Source organism: Phoenix dactylifera, chromosome 3 (genome assembly GCF_051530095.1).
Source record: "Phoenix dactylifera cultivar Ajwa chromosome 3, Ajwa_hap1_PhDact_Kaust_v1.1, whole genome shotgun sequence".
Lineage (NCBI taxonomy): Eukaryota > Viridiplantae > Streptophyta > Magnoliopsida > Arecales > Arecaceae > Phoenix > Phoenix dactylifera.
In genome coordinates this window covers 35,864,103-35,879,193 of record NC_143192.1, presented here as the reverse complement: position 1 = coordinate 35,879,193, position 15,091 = coordinate 35,864,103, and the positions used below count along the sequence as shown (strand labels likewise).

General features: G+C 35.3%; 1 long non-coding RNA gene and 1 pseudogene across 2 annotated transcripts; both read left to right on the top strand.

The window, feature by feature from the left end:
• The first annotated feature begins 1,093 nt into the window (after positions 1-1,093).
• Positions 1,094-11,907, top strand: LOC103719450 (uncharacterized). Of its 2 annotated transcripts, none has more exons than XR_016399874.1 (3): positions 1,094-4,451; positions 7,951-8,073; positions 8,935-11,907. It is a non-coding gene; the product is annotated as an uncharacterized LOC103719450 (long non-coding RNA). The 2 variants fall into 2 exon arrangements; XR_016399873.1 differs by having other exon boundaries at positions 1,101-1,656.
• LOC148714360 (serine/threonine-protein phosphatase PP1 pseudogene) lies at positions 5,938-7,944 on the top strand (annotated as a pseudogene).
• Positions 11,908-15,091: the final 3,184 nt, after the last annotated feature.

The following is a 15,091-nucleotide window of genomic DNA, read 5'->3' as shown; positions in this document are numbered from 1 at the left end:
ATGAAGCGAACGAAGGAGAGAGTTAGTCTATTCTTAGTGGTTCCGATCTTAGTTGTACAATCCATGTTCTTTCTGCCCATACCTACTGTTTCACTGCTTGTAAAGTGGTATCGAAAAATTTTTCTTTTTATTTCTCTCTCATTCTCTTCGTATAGAAAAAAATGAAGAGGAGGAAAAGGAGTGTGAATCTTTTTTTCCTCTCAAGAAAAAAATTTGAATAAAATTCTAATCAATGGATTAAGAATGAGAAAGTTATCTTATTCTCACCAGATCGAAGCTCAGCCTTCCAATTTATGTTCTCCGTTCCCACTTAGGTCATCTTCATCTATATGCTGTTACCCTTCACACATCTAGACGGTCGAATGGTATCTCTTTTTCTTTCTCGCTCGCTCTCTTTGCGCAGAAAAAACAGAGATGGGAGGGGAGAGAGAATTTTCTTTTCCTCTCCAAAAAGTAAATCTCGATACTTAACTTGAGCAAGAGGATTATCCCATTCTTTATCTCAGCTATCCAATTCATATTCTCTGTGCCCACTTTGGTCATCTTCACTTGCATGTGCGCGGCTATTCTTTTATTTTTTGATGAATGTGTAATATAACAATATGGATCTTTTTTTCTTTTCATGCAGAAAAAGAGAAGAGGGGAGAGAGAGAATCTCATTTTTTTCTCTCCAAAAAGAGAACCGGAGTGAAAATCCTAACCAATCGATGAAGCGAACGAATGAGAGAGTTATTCTATTCTTACTATTCTGATCTCAGCAGAACGAATGAGAGAGTTATTCTATTCTTACTATTCTGATCTCAGTAGAACGAATGAGATAGTTATTCTATTCTTACTATTCTGATCTTAGCAGTACAATCAACATTCTTTTTACTCATTACCTGCTGTTTTACTGCTTGTCTAGTGCTATCGATTTTTTTTTTCTTGCTCGATCTTTTTGTACAGGAGAAAAAAAAGAAAAGAAAAGAAAGAAGAATTTTTTTTTCCGCTCGAAAAGAAAAATGCTAGTAAAATTCTAATAGATGGATCAAAAATGAGAAAGTTATCATCGGATCAAAGCTCAGCCATCCAATCTGTGTTCTCCAAGTCCATTTAAGTCATCTTCATCCGTATCCTGTTACCCTTCACACGTCCAGACGCTCGAACGGTATCTCTTTTACCTTCACGCTCGCTCTCTTCGCGCAGAAAAAGCAGAGATGGGAAGGGAGAGAGAATCTCCTTTTCCTCTTCAGAAGAGGAATCGGAGCGGAAACCTATAATGGAGCGAGCGAGCGGGAGAGAGAGACACACAGAGAGAGAGAGAGAGTGGGAGGAATGTTTGAAAAGGTCTTGATATGGGCGAGGGAAAGAGGCCCTCTCCCCACTCGGAATCGTAGGGCTTTTGGGCGGTGGGAGCGGGGACAAAGGTTGGATTTTTCTCCTTCATTGGGTGGGATTTGGGAGGGGTTGTGATCGGTTGTGGGGAGGGGGAGGAGGGGATGAATCCCAAGGTGTTGGATGATATCATACACCGGCTTCTTAAAGTGAGAAGGAGCCGGCCGGGGAAGCAGGTGCAGCTCTCCGAGGCGGAGATCCAGCAGCTGTGCCTGGTGTCCAAGAAGATATCTTTGAAGCAACCCAACCTCCTGGAGCTCGGGGCGCCCATCAAGATTTGCGGTAAATTTCGAAACCTGCATCTTGATTTTTTATGATCTTGGCGCAGGCCTCTGTTCATCTTTGATTTCGGAGAGGAAAGAAGGGTTTGATTTTAATTGAAGTTGTTCGAAGTTGTTCTTGGCTAAGTGGGGAATTTAGATTTTGGTGGCTGTTTGGGTTTTATGATGTATTGGTGGGATGAAATAGAAGAAGGGTTTCTGAAATTTGGAATTTGTAGTCTAAATTTCTGGGGCTATAGCCGTTAGTTAGTTTCCTGTATCTCATCTATATGCACTAAGGCTTTTGGTCAGCCACTAATTTTTATACTGTAAAGGCTGGTAGCGTGATGCTGGAATTTAAAGTAGCTTTATTTATGTGTGGATTGAGCTACCTTTAGAAATCGGTCAAGGCGATTGATTATATATTCTGAAACTTAAGGAAAATTCTGGAACCTAAAAAAAAAAAAGAGATTTAGTTGATGTTATCTGATTATGATCCTTGTAGGTGCCGTAACTTCATCAAATTTTCTTGGGTTTGAAGATTTAATGGTTTAAGTGTTTAATCAGATTAATTAGAAATTGTATGCTGAAATTGATTCTGGAAATTATAGTGGAAAAAAAAAATCTCAAGAGCCTCAGTTTCTTTTATCGTTTCCTTCAACTTATTGTAAGGTTGAACTCTAAGCATTTCCTGTTAACCCTAGCTTTCTGTTAACGAAAGGTGGTTCTAAAAGTAGTGCAACTTCAGTTGCACTGTACAACATCACTTTATGGTTATAGCGTCACAATACTTTATTCAAAATTTAATGTTCCAAAGATGGGATGTAGGTATCAAATAACAATAGTTTATTGCTAGTTTGTTACATTTTACTAACTAGATAAGGCTATATATAGCATGAAGATGCAAGATGTTAACTCAATATTTATGTGGATGAAGTTGCTATCAACGTGTACTCTTTTCATATTGCTAATGTTTATTTTTAATGTTTAAACAGAGAATATGAAAGGTGTATATATATATGTATATAACAATTTAATTAAAATTATAAGTTATCCTGTGTCTCCTTGTTTCTCCTTAGTTTCCCTCTTGCCAATTAGATTCTTGTATCCTTGTCCATGCAACATTGATGGTGATGTAAGGGGAAGAAAATATTTTTTTACTAGTGGTAATGAGATGAAGGTTGAAGAAAATAAAATTTTAGATAGATTAATCGTGTACATCTTCCTAGAATTGGTGAACACTTGATCGTGGGGTTTCTCTTCTCTATAAATTAAAAAAGAAAAAAAATGATAATTTGTGACTAAATTTTGGCATCAAAAATAAGAAATTGAGTCCAAAAAATTTTGGCTTATACTGTAGTCTCTGTGTCAGAGCATACTTTTAATTTTTTTGGATTTCAACCATGTCATGTGATATACTGATGGTGTGTAATTTGAGCCAAACCTCTCTGTTCAAACATAAGCTAGAGAAGAACAAATCTCTTTATATGTGGAGATTAGCTAGCTTACTCTGTTTTCACCCAGTATTTAAAATAGTCTTTTGTTTGCTTATTTGAGAGTCTAGCTATTAAGGTTCTGGTATTTGGAACAATTAGTATAATATAACTATAAAATGGTTTACTTAAACCACATTCTTCAAAATTTAAATTATTTTTTTGACACTTTTTCAAAAATATTTAAATATTTTTTATTGCTTATGTCACATGCATTGCACATGCTTCAACTGCACTCAACTCAACTCAACTAAGTCCTAGTTGGGGTTGTCTATATGAATCCTTTTTGTCCATTCCATTTGGTTTAGGGCCATACTTTTTGAGAGATATTGAGATATCAAGTCCTTTCGTACTATTGTATCCCTTGTGATTTTGGTTGACCTCTAGCCCTCTTCTACATTCAATCACTCCTTTATATTAGTGCGTCCCTTGGTCTATGTTGTACATGTTCAAACCATAAAAGTCATCCTTTTGGATGTATTATACATCCAAACACAACCTTAAATACTTCTAACATTTTGTTGCGGACGATAGATGCTTAGCTGATCTGATGGGGCTTCATGAGAAATTTGAATGCTACAAGCAGGCCTTGCTTACTAAGGAAACTATAGAATAGAGGAGAAAGATTAGAGTAGGAGATAAAAAAAGTAGAGAAGAAAGAAGATAAAATAAATTTGATTGCATACCTTTCAGAAGCCCAAAGATATCCTTAGGTTGATCCGAAAATTTCATATTTAAACGCTAATTGTCATGTTTTTATTAAAATTATGTTTTTCAGAAGAAAGTGCTTGCATGCTTTTCACAGAACTTTCACTACCTCATATGTAGGGTATAGGTTTAAAAGCATTGATATTGTGTTAGATCTTCCTTTGAAAATTTTGTTATTATCTTTTTTACTATTGTCATTGTTGTTGTATATTATTACTATTATTTCTAAAGTTATCATCCAATGCGTCCATTTCCACTTGTGCAAGTCATGGGATAGAGGGCATGATGAGTGTTTTTTGGTGAACTTTGCACTTGCTACATTGTCATGGAGTCACCATTGAGTCACAGTGCAATTGAGGTTTGAGTGTGGGTCAACCATTGACCGACTATGAACCAGCCTTTATTGGACCATAGTGCAGCTTGATTATGTCTTAAACATGGCTTGTTCATGGATTGGCTTTGAATTTGTGCATATACAGGAATGATTTGATCTGAACTCCGAGTTCACTCTATGATGATTGTCATTACTAGGTCAAGTGCAGTGGCGTATGGGAGCCCAGTTTCCAGTGGCATCAGAATTAAGTTTCTTAAAACTTGACTTCTAGCAGGCTAAGAAGTATGGATCGCAAACTGTTATTAAAGGATTTACTACAGTCGGTTTTGATATGCACATTTTATGATGGACTTTCATTATATCCTACAGAAGACAAGTAGTCCATGAATAATATTGGGGTTGATTTATTATCCATACTTCATTGCTGTTCTCCATACTCTATTACCTCCACTATTTACAATTTCAATTTCTTAAAAAATAGTTGTTTGGTAAAAAGATTGCTGCATGATGTTGAATATTGACTTAATTATATTATAGTCTTCTATTACTAATCATAGATATCACTGCCTCGAGATTTGACTTTCAAGGTCAAACTTGCTGTATAGACTTGCTCTTATGTGGTGGCTGCTAAGAAAAACCCCTGTCAGGAGACAACTTTCTCCTCCTCCTCCTTCTTATCTCTTCAAAGTGGGAGGGATCTGTCATAGCATCATAGCTGTCCACAAAGACAAAAAATTAATATGCAAAATCAAATTTGTAATGAGCATGATTCGTTGTGAGACAGAAAATTAAATTTGTCCTTACCGATGTTATTTAGTTTATAAATCATAATGACTACATGCAAGGTTCTTGTTTCTTGGGCCTAGATGTTGGCTTCATCCTATTTATTCATGTTAATCTTCTAGATGATGTCTCTGCAGTAGTCCTTAATAAGAATGCTCGGCGAATGAGGATATATCAAGCGGATGACAAATCTTGATGGTTATGACTTTGAATTCCTTCTCACCTCAGTCAACTATTCTTCTTCTATTCTCTTGTCATATGTTGTCAAATGAGAACTAAAGGTACTTTTAGGCATTTGTTAGTGGCCTCATATATCCCTCGTTTGTTTTCATTGAGCATTATTTGTGGCGAGACAAAAAAAGTTGAATCTTTCCTCTTATTGATGACCACATCAGAAGAATTGCATGTATTGCTCTGGCCACAATGTTGGTTCTGTCTTGCATGTTCACGTTAGATCATCTACAGACAAAATACTGATGACCCCCATTATAAAGGTCTAGACTCTAGAGTCAACTTCCCATGCAAGCCCCTAACAGCCAGATAACCACTTGTACGGTTCTCCTTGATGCTATTAATATAGCCCTTGGAACGAGATATCTTCCTTGGTGTGCATCTTAGACAACTGAACAAGAACTATGCTTGGGTCATCTCTCCTCCCCTGTTTTTCCCCCTCAATTTTCTTCTCATGAAAAGTTCCTGATTTATTAATAGTAGAATGAGATATAAATTCTAGTTAACCTGCAATAGCATTGTATATGCTTTGCTTCTTTGTTCATATGTTTATAACTCATGGTTTCTTTTGTGTTCTGCATCATCCATTTGTGTCCTTTTACCCTTATAGGCAGTAAATTATATGAGCAATTTAAAATTTGAAACTGGTTCAGTTTTTTGTAACAAAACATTTTTCACATGTTATACTGTGGAGATACTCAACACTTCATTTTCAGGTTTAAATAAATAATATTAAAAATATCTGTTTCGTTGATCAACTTGTTGCATACATGGCCAGTATTCCGACCTCTTAAGGCTCTTTGAGGTTGGTGGATTTCCACCTCAAGCTAATTACTTGTTTTTAGGGGATTATGTAGATCGAGGGGAACAAAGCTTAGAAATGATTTGTCTTCTTTTGGCATACAAGATCAAGTATCCTGAGAACTTCTTTCTCTTAAGGGGGAATCATGAATGTGCCTCTTTAAACCGTGACTATGGGTTTTACGATGAATGTGAGCGCAGATCTGACGTTAGACTCTGCAAGGTCTTCGCAGATTGTTTAAACTGCCTTCCTGTGGCAGCTCTTATTGATGGGAAGATTCTTTGCGTGCATGGAGGTCTTTCTCCAGACTTGCAAAATTTGGACCAAATACGAAATCTAAAGCGCCCTATTGATGTACCAGACACTGGACTTCTTTGTGATCTTCTCTGGTCCGATCCTAGCAATGGTATTCAAGGATGGGGATTTAATGAGAGGGGAGCGACATATACTTTTGGGCCTGATAGGGTATCTGAGTTCCTTCAGAAGCATGATTTAGTCCTTATATGCCGTGGCCACGAGGTTATAGATGACCATCTTCCTTTATTTTCGACTCTTGATGTTTAAATTAAGCCACTATTTCATCAAGGTTTTTTACTTATCAGAAGGTAGAGGATGGATATAATTCTTTGGTGACGGACAACTTGTAACAATCTTCTCTGCACCAAACTACACCAGAGAATCCAATAATGCAGGTGCCATAATGAGTGTAGATGAAAACTTGGGGTGGTAATTCCAAATTTTAGAGCCTGCAGAGAGAAAACAAAGTACAACTACAGCTAAAGCTGGAAGCCTACCACCAGGGTTCAAGGTGCATGCAGTTTTTTCTTACTTGGAGCACCTGAACTTAAATGTGCTGGAGAAGTAAAAAGAACAGAATTTTAACTTGGTCCTGCTTAATTTCTTAAGTTGCAGGTGTTATAAATTCTTACGAGCTCTCCAGATTCTGTCTTTACAGAAAAGGGTCTATAAAAACAGGGAAAAACAAAGTTATATCCTTAAATAATTGTCCTAGTCACAAGAGACTCTGAGAGCATCGCTGTACAAATAATTCTGTCATCTACCATGTCAACAGCTAGCCAGATAAATTAAGGTTCTGTAGAATCTATTATACTGATGCATCACTTTTCCATCATCACAGAGTTAAGAAGTTGCATCATTTCTGTGATTAATTTAGCATCAAATATTTTATTTTTAAATAGAATATTAATATGCATAAAATGCATTTCCATTCTAATGCACTCCTGTTTCTTTTTTTCTGCTTTTGAATGACTTCTTCCTGCACAGTGTATCACAATTAGGCAGTGATTTTGGTTTTGCATGATTGTCAGCTGGTGATCTTTATCATAAATTTGGTCATTCCAAGTGGGACTAGAAACACAAATAATCATAAGAAATTTTTTATTGCAACTTTTGCCAAAATAATTCTTGCAACAGGTAACCCAGATAATTTTTCAGCTGTTCACGCTCGCTATTCACAGATCTCGAGTAAATTGAATGCATAGAGTGGTAAAAAATCTCACTTAAAGTGAATTAAATATAATAAAAATCCTGTTAGCTACTCCACTAGGGATTTACTTTTTCTATCTAGTGGAACTTAATGATATGTCCCATCTGAACAGGTACCTAAGCTCAATCTGACATTGACTCAATGCAAATAGAGATTGCTTTTTATTTCTTTAAATTTTACATCTCTTGGCTATTTCTTATTAGTGTGATGGTGTTTCTTCTTCATATTTTCATGCATGCAATTTCTTGTCCGCTATCGTCTGCACTGTCGTGTATCTGTTTTAAACCGGACTATTCCTGTGGGTTGGAACCTCAGAAGTTTTCTTTGATCTAAGTTCATTTTTGACTTGAGACTATTTATGGTCTTTTCATCTACGAATTCATTCTTTCATTCTTTTACAGCCAAGAATTATTTTCTTCTGTTTTCCTATAATTTCTGAGTGCCTTTTTCTTTTGCAGTCTTTTCTTGGTGCAAAAGCATGGCATAGGCAATCATAGAGGACCCCCCATGGTGTGCTGTCTGCTGACCAGGTCCTCATCCAAAAAAAGTATCCAGATCTACACTTTTATGGACACTCTTAGGTACTTATCGCAGGCGTGAGTTTTATTTTGTATTTTTTTCTTTAATGGCATGCACGTCTTGATCCATATGTATATTAAATTGTGGATGGTTAACACCTTCATGCTTGGTTTCTAGTTCAAAAACATTGAGAAATGTGAATGTGCTTGATCCTTGCAAGATAAAGCTTGTTAGAGAGAAAAAAGAAATACAACTCGACATAATATCACTAGCTATGGTTGGTGTCATGCAGCAGTGTTTTAGTTGTCGTCTTTCAGACGATTGTGTTGTCTGTTATCATCTTATGGTGAACCCTCTGCGGCATCCAGAAGAACTTGCTGGATCATTGCAAAGCTTCAAAACACACTGCAGTTATAAGTATTTAGCATAATGCGAACAACCACCTTCCATTAATCATCGAACGACCTAAAGTTAGCACATGATGCTAGCTGAAGTCTATACTAAAAGCGATGGTTCCATTGCAGTGACAATATTTTTCTGAATGGTATCAACTGTTTGGTTTGTGATTTATTATGTACCAATGCTTGGGCTGAAGTAGGATAACAGTGACTCATTTTGTGCTTTTATGATGTTTTATCAAGCATCCATTCATTCCACTCTACCTTCATTGGAATGGTGGATTGCAAGAACAAATAACTTTTGTAGAACTTCGAAAGTGGGTATTATCTATATCTATATTGATGACCAACTTGTGGACGACAAATTAGAGAGGTGTGCTGGAGCTTTGTTGTCTGTTCAGCTAAAAGATTAATATGATGAAATCTTTGTTCAATTTAAATCTGAATAAAGATGGAATTGTTCCATCAGATGATCATATCCTGTGTGATCTGGTGATTCAATTTTTTTTTCATTGGTCATGCTAGGGTGCACAACAGGGTAACGGTTAAGAGTTTAGAGGGTTGAGAGAGGATGGAGCTGCGGGGGGGAGTCCAGTGGTTGAAGGCTTAAATAGGTGAACTGAGGAGAGCTTAAAACGCGCATTGCTATCCAGCATACGCCATAAGATCTGAGGTATGTTAGTAATCTTTAGATTATTAATGTTACATTATTGAACTTCATTCATTATTTTTCGTTCAAAGTCCAACTCTCAGGTTTCACTCTACGCATGAGGGTCTAGCTTGTTTGTCCCAACATCTCAACCAACTCCCATTTTAACCAAAGGAAAATAGGAGATGAGAGATTTGGCGCAGAAATGGAGATGCAATGGATTATGTCTATAGTTTATTTATTTATTTCTTTATTTTTTGCAGATATTTGTGGAAAGACGAATTAGGAATATTTTGATCATAAAATTTGTTGGTCATAATTAATATAGATATATTTATTTAGATCATACTATAGAGAGAAAGGAAATAAAAGTACACATCCTAAAATTGAGTGTTTGTAAAGTTACATGAATAGTGGAAATAATTAATAAGAGTAGGGGATGATAGCCATTGTTGCATCTCTGACATTGCACCATATGCACCAGGCTTTCTAGCATATTATATGATTGCAGATTGGATTGTTATTAGACTAAGCCAACTTTCATACAAACTTACTCTGTTAAGTGGATCGATGTGCATTGGCAAGTCTAGTGCTTTCGGCCAGGGAGAGATGGCTTAAGCATTGATTTCTTGTAAGCCAAGGGCCTGAGTAATGGAAGGCAATTTGTCTCCTACCTTAAAATTCCAATCAGATGCCTATTTTGATGGCCTACTGGTAAGCTTGGGAAGAAACCCTAATCTTTTTCTTGCGTCTCCACTCCTTTTATATGTAATGGCCTGAAGGTTCATGGCCATTATATGTATGTTGTCACTGCTAAAACAAGCTAGTTCAATACCCATTGCTTACAGAATTGAGTATTATTCGCAATGCTTTTCATGTATTAAAAACTATAATGTGGTTATGCTTCTGCTATACGGAGGCTTATAATGGTTGTTGCAAGTCGGAAATGAAATAATTCAATAAGCTCTCATTTATTCGTTTTTAGCCATATAGTGGATGTCATTTTAAGTTCCAAGAGTGAATGTAACCAAATATTGACTTTCAAGATTACCCTTAACTGTAACCCATAGGATATTGTCTTTTAACCGTCACTAGATGAGCACTTAGACATGATCTTTGAAATAATCATGAGTCATTATGGTTATGTTGCCATCAATTGACAGGCATATTACTAAATGATTTTTAGTTCTAACCCAACATGGTATGAGCTATGCTGTATTCCATTAGAAAAGAGTTTCATATTCAAAAAGATACTTTAGAAAAGATTGCGGTTTTGCTTCCTTTGGTGTGCTTGAATAATGTGGTGCATAAATGTCATAGAAACTTTTCCCCATGCAAACTTGATTTTGTGCTCGTTGGTAGGGCTAGGTGTCTTTTCTTGGCTTTACAAATAAATCTTGGGAAAACTTGCCTTTTTGCTCTTCTAAATGTTGGATATTTGGGTTGCATTCTTTGTGGATATTATTGGATTGACGGTAATAATCCTGTTTCTTTGTTTTGAAAACAGATATAGTTTTTTTTTTAATTTTTATGGTTATACAAGAATCTTAGTTTAAATTTACACGCGCGTGCAGAGAAAGAGAGAGAATATTTTGTGGCTTTTGTTCAAACCACTGTAGCAGAAATACCCTTCCATTCTTCATTATTTAAAACTGTGTTGGAATCTCTGTGAGAGAGAAAATTCGACCTCTCTCCAAAATTCAGGAAAGTTAGAAAATTATAAAAAAATCGATTTGTCTTAATTACTTATGGAAGTCATGTAACAAAAAGAAAAAAATATATTCCATTATGCAGTCAAAGAAAAAAAAAGAAAAAAATATTTTGAGAACTCCACATATAAAAGAATCCACTTTTAATTTATTTTCTGAACTTCACACACACAAGAAAAAAAGAAAAATGAATAATTAGCTCATAATATTTTCTCCATTCTGTAGTCATGTAAATAAAAAGAAAAAAGTATTTAAGGAACTCCATACATCAAAAAACTCTACTTCTTATTTAATTTTGGAAACTCTACATGTATGAAAAAAAATTATTCATAATATTTTCTCCTTGAGGATAAAAAAATTCAACATAAATTAGAACATGAACGATAACAAAAAAAAATATTTTTTTTGTAATATTTTCTCTACAAGCACAAAAAATTCAAACTAAATGAGATTTTTAGTGAAACTCTTCGAAAAGGAATAAATTAGTTTTTTAGTGGGACTCTTTGAAAAGGAAAAAAAAAATTCTTCCAGGCATGCAAAAGGAAATTCTTTCAGGATTATTTCTCTCCATGCACACAGAGGAAATAATTTGAAATACATTTTGAATTTGAGTGATACTCTTCTTAACTATTTATGAAAAAAAAAACAAATTTATAGTTCTTAAAAAGCCATTAATTTTAATTCTCTTAGAAAAAAAATATTGGCTGTTTAGGGTCCACGTATATAAAGAGAAACAATTGAATTCATAGTTATTTTAGAATTGCTATTATTTTAGGAAACCATGTTAAAGTTTATTACAAAAAAAATTGTTTCAGAAAATTTTTTCTCCATGTAGAAAAATTCAAAAAAATATTTTAGGAAGCCATTTGGAGTTATTTCATAAAGCTGTTTAGATATTTGCCTCTATTTCTTTCTGTATTTGATGTGCCAATTAGTATTACGGTGACTAGGGGTGCAAATGGGTCAGGTCAGATAGGTCATCAGTGACCCCGATCTAACCTGACTTTTTGTTCGAGTCTTAATGTCAGATCTAGACCCAATCTAATAGAAGATTGGGTCAGATTAGGTCATGTCCACGACTATAATTTTCGACCCAATAGGTTATTCGGGTTGGGTCTATGTATAACCAGATCCCAATATTCTTTCAAAAAATTCAGGTCTGGTTCGGGTCCAGATCGGATCATGCTATAATTCATAATAAAGAAACACATTTCACTACTTTAAGGTTAAACTTTTTATTTGAATTTTTTGAACTAAGATAAGCAAGTTTAGACACATTTTAGACTAACGAGTCTAAGCTAAACATCCTCGAATACATCAGAAAAAGTGGAGCCTCCATTAACAAATGGAATTTCATACGCATATAACAATGTTGTATCATGATGAAATTTATATAATTCAACTGGCACGACCTTTATTTTTAAATTAAAAAATGTTTCATAATACGGCAGGAAAAATGTCTCATAATACAGTAGGAAAAATGTCTCATAATACGGCAGGAAAAATGTCTCATAATACAGTAGGAAAAATGTCTTATAATACAGTAGGAAAAATGTCTCAGCTATTGTTTGGATTGAAAAAAATGGTTTTTTACATGGACCTTCCTAAGAGTCAGTTTATCCATCAACCAAATGCTTCACATCAGTCCTCTCAGATTAATTATGCTTACTTAAAGTAAGTGTTCTAACAACTCCAACAAATTAACCATCTAAAGAGACAATGGTTCACCAGGAAATACTAACAAACTAATAATATTGTCAGGTTAATACATGATTGCGACATGTACAAACAATGATATAATGCAGACCAAGCAATTCAACAAGCTCCCACGGTTTGTGGGCTGTGGGTTTGTGGGACGAATAATCCAAGTTCGGATCCGGTCATTGGGTAAACGATCCAAAATTGACCCAACAAATAATGGGTCATGTCGGGTTGAGATTCAGTAAACCCAAACACGAATTGAGAAATAGAAATGAGTCCAATTTGAGAGCCCGACTCAGCCCCACAAATTCTTAAAAATGGGTTGGATAGGTCTAAACGGGTCGAGTCGGGTCGGGTATAGGTCAACCCGATCCATTTGCAGCCTTAACGATGATTGAAGTAAGTGAAAGGCTAATACAAAATCTTGCTTTTATTTCTTTTTTCATTTGATGTGCTAGGCAATGTCATGGCGATCAAAGCAATTGGATGGAAAAAAATCCTTCGATTCTTCGTTATTTAAAACCATCTTGAAATCTCTATATACCAACCAAATGAAAGGAGAGAACTCGACCCACTCTAAAATTTAGAAAACTTTGAAAAAAATCATAGAAAAATTGATTTTTCTTAATTATTTTTGAAGTCATGTAAAAAAAGAAAACATATTTCATTTTGTAGTCAAGAAAAAAAAAATATTTTGGAAATGCCACACATAAAAAAATCTGCTTCTTATTTATTTTCGAAACCCCACACACAAAAAAGGAAAAAAATAATTAACTCATAATATTTTCTTCATTCCGTAGTCAAATAAAAAGGGCAGAAAATATTTGGGAACTCCATGCACGAAAGAATTTTGCTTCTTATTTATTTTGAAAACCCACATGCACAAAAAGAATTATTCATAATATTTTCTCCACAAGCACAAAAATTCAAAATAAATTAGAACACGAATGAAAAAGGAAAAAAAAATTCTTTGGTAATATTTTCTTTGTAAGTACAAAATTTTTGAATTAAATTAGATTTTTAGTGGAACTTTTTGAAAAGGAATAAATTAGTTTTTTAGTGGGACTCTTCGAGAAGAAAAAAATTTTCTCCGGGCAGGCAGAGGAAAAAGATTTTCAGGATTATTTCCCTCCTTGCACATAGAAGAAAAAATTTGGACTAAAATTTGAATTTAAATGATACTCTTCTTAACTATTTTATGAAAAAAATCGAATTTAGAGTTCTTAGAGAGCCATCAACCTTAATTATTTTATAAAAAAAATTATCAGCCGTTTAGAGTCCACGCATATAGAGGGGAAAAGATCGAATTTATAGTTATTTTAGAATGCCTCTAACTCTTTTTGGGAGTCATGTTAAAATCGAATTTATCTGCCACTGTTTAGGTAGTCGAGGATCCACTGCCGACAACTAGATGGTCGGATTGTTCACTCACAAACATTCATACAAGTGGGCCTCCCTTGCGAGTGATGGGTGAGTGAATAGAAAATGGACTCCACCTTGCCTAGGGTCTTACCTTTCCTACCTTAGTAGAAAGATGACACGGATGGCAATGGTTGAATAGTTGCAGAAACCTTCTAGTGACGAGAACTGTAGTTACAAAACCACAACAAGAGAGCACTACTGCATCTCATGTGATGCTAGCTAGCAAAGTGGAATGGAAAGAGGAAGACCCATTGAAAAAGATGAGAGGGAAAGGATGGGCACTACAATGATCGGATCCGGAATAGATAGATATCTTCTTTCATCATAAGACAAAAATAGAAGGTTTCATCTATTTTTAAAAAAATCTTTTTTCTCTATCCATTTCTACTCTTTCGATCTATTAGAACAGATCAGGCTATCTATCAATCGATTTGAATCGCTTTGGCATGGCTCCACTATAATAGCTAAATTCTAGATTTCTCCTTCGCACTTCCACTAATATCTAGCATCTTCCGGTTACCTTTTGCAACTTGGTCATTGCTCTCTCTATCAATAGCCAATCTTCCAAGGATTTCTCTAGACATACCTACCTTTCCTTCCACCATCTTCTTGGTGCAAAAATTAGGATACTTGTTGCTTGAGGATTAGAAAGAATCCTTCAAAGACATATCTTCTACGTGTTTGTTTCATTTGTTCGTCTCATTGTTCTTCCATATATGGAACTTTCTACATGTATAATTTTGCTCTATATTAAACTCTATACTTGACCGAAGAAGGTGGTGATGACAGTAATGTCGGTCGTGTCTTCTTTCAATTATGAGCCCCAAGTTTATGGTTTCCTTGTTTCATACATGTGCGCATGTACTCCACTTAGGTGGCAAAGATTGATATACATCCATGGGATACTATCATGCCCTCTATAAAATGTTTGAGAGAAAGGTGGGGGTTCCGTTTAATGTTAGCGAGCTCAGCTCAGGCACACGTCACCTTTTGGTAATCTTCTAAACGCAAGTTAACTGGCGATTTTCTTAAGAGCGATAATTACTTCATTAGTCAGTCCTTCCCACCAAATTACTTATCATCTTTCCATATAGTGGGGACATGGAGCTAGTTTGTTAACTTGTTGGCTTCAAAGTTCTTGAACTAAACAAGCTTCCCTTTATGGGACATGGGTTGTATCATTGGCACGGAAAAATGATGC